Source organism: Leptonotus elevatus, unplaced genomic scaffold, assembly GCF_054856555.1.
Source record: "Leptonotus elevatus isolate MCC_2025b unplaced genomic scaffold, RoL_Lele_1.0 HiC_scaffold_281, whole genome shotgun sequence".
In the NCBI taxonomy this organism is placed as follows: Eukaryota; Metazoa; Chordata; class Actinopteri; order Syngnathiformes; family Syngnathidae; genus Leptonotus; species Leptonotus elevatus.
In genome coordinates, this window is record NW_028233676.1 from 7501 (window position 1) to 10000 (window position 2500).

Genomic DNA, 2500 nt, shown 5'->3' on the forward strand with positions numbered 1-2500 from the left:
GAATGGCGGGCAACCAGGGGTCGAAGTCCCCCATTGAAATGAATGGCGGGCTACCAGGGGTCGAAATCCCCCATTGAAATGAATGGCGGGCGACCAGGGGTCGAAATCCCCCATTGAAATGAATGGCGGGCTACCAGGGGTCCAAGTCCCCCATTGAAATGAATGGCGGGCGACCAGGGGTCGAAATCCCCCATTGAAATGAATGGCGGGCTACCAGGGGTCCAAGTCCCCCATTGAAATGAATGGCGGGCTACCAGGGGTCGAAGTCCCCCATTGAAATGAATGGCGGGCTACCAGGGGTCGAAATCCCCCATTGAAATGAATGGCGGGCGACCAGGGGTCGAAATCCCCCATTGAAATGAATGGCGGGCAACCAGGGGTCGAAAGTCCCCATTGAAATGAATGGCGGGCGACCAGGGGTCGAAATTCCCCATTGAAATGAATGGCGGGCAACCAGGGGTCGAAATTCCCCATTGAAATGAATGGGCCCATTCATTTTCAATGGCCGGGCTACCAGGGGCGCAGTACCACCTGTCGTCATTAGGGGCGCTGTAGATAGGGGACCGAGTCCCCCCATTCGAGAGGTTTGCACCCAAACCTCAAAATGGTTGGTGTACAATTATAGGAGAGACCTTTTTAAGACGTGGGAGCTCCAGGGCAAATCAAGGGAGGCTCGACCAACCCATATCCGCTTTAGATGCACTTTAGGTCGGACTCCCTTGCCAGATGGTCCCCTCCTCAGCCTGGTTCTCGAATTTTTTCTAAGTCAGCCCAACTTGGAAATTTTTTCAGAGTGCCACTTTCAAGGGAGTTTCGCCCAACCCCTATCCGCCTAAGAGGCACTTCAGGTCGGCCTGACTGGCCACATTTTCCCCCTCCTCATCCTGGTTCTCGAATTTTTTCTAAGTCAGCCAAACTTGGAAATTTTTTCAGAGTGCCACTTTCAAGGGAGTTTCGCCCAACCCCTATCCGCCTAAGAGGCACTTCAGGTCGGCCTGACTGGCCACATTTTCCCCCTCCTCATCCTGGTTCTCGAATTTTTTCTAAGTCAGCCAAACTTGGAAATTTTTTCAGAGTGCCACTTTCAAGGGAGTTTCGCCCAACCCCTATCCGCCTAAGAGGCACTTCGGGTCGGCCTGACTGGCCACATTTTCCCCCTCCTCATCCTGGTTCTCGAATTTTTTCTAAGTCAGCCAAACTTGGAAATATTTTCAGAGTGCCACTTTCAAGGGAGTTTCGCCCAACCCCTATCCGCCTAAGAGGCACTTCGGGTCGGCCTGACTGGCCACATTTTCCCCCTCCTCATCCTGGTTCTCGAATTTTTTCTAAGTCAGCCAAACTTGGAAATTTTTTCAGAGTGCCACTTTCAAGGGAGTTTCGCCCAACCCCTATCCGCCTAAGAGGCACTTCGGGTCGGCCTGACTGGCCACATTTTCCCCCTCCTCATCCTGGTTCTCGAATTTTTTCTAAGTCAGCCAAACTTGGAAATATTTTCAGAGTGCCACTTTCAAGGGAGTTTCGCCCAACCCCTATCCGCCTAAGAGGCACTTCGGGTCGGCCTGACTGGCCACATTTTCCCCCTCCTCATCCTGGTTCTCGAATTTTTTCTAAGTCAGCCAAACTTGGAAATTTTTTCAGAGTGCCACTTTCAAGGGAGTTTCGCCCAACCCCTATCCGCCTAAGAGGCACTTCGGGTCGGCCTGACTGGCCACATTTTCCCCCTCCTCATCCTGGTTCTCGAATTTTTTCTAAGTCAGCCAAACTTGGAAATTTTTTCAGAGTGCCACTTCCAAGGGAGTTTCGCCCAACCCTTATCCGCCTAAGAGGCACTTCAGGTCGGCCTGACTGGCCACATTTTCCCCCTCCTCATCCTGGTTCTCGAATTTTTTCTAAGTCAGCCAAACTTGGAAATTTTTTCAGAGTGCCACTTCCAAGGGAGTTTCGCCCAATCCCTATCCGACTTAGAGGCACTTCGGGTCGGCCTCCCTGGCCAGATTTTCCCCCTCCTCAGCCCCGGTTCTCAAATTTTTTTCCAAGTCGGCCGATCTTCCGGATATTTTCAGAGCGCCGCCCCCGGAGCCTCCGGAGCCTCGGCAGCAGGCCGTCGCCCGCGACACGCCGCACCTTCTCCCACGTACGAACGGCATCCAAGACCCGCCTTCGGAGGGCCCCCGCCGGCCGGCCTCGCGCCGGTGTTCGGGCGGGCGGCTCCTCCGGCTCGCGGGTCGCCTTACAGCGCCCCGGCCACCGCGAACGCCGGCCTTTGACGGCCCGGCGCTCGCACAGCCCCGGCGCGCCCGATTGGAAGCGAGGCCGAGACGCCCCCCGAACCGGCGACGTACGCCCCCCCTCCCTTTAACCGGGGCGGGGGGGTTACGAAGCCATCACCCGGCCGTCCTACGACGGAGCCCGGCGCCCCGCCGGCCCTCCCTCCCCCGCCCGACAGGCGCGAGCCCAGTCTGGGGGAGGTTGGCGCCCGGAGGCGGCGGCGGTGCCTCCG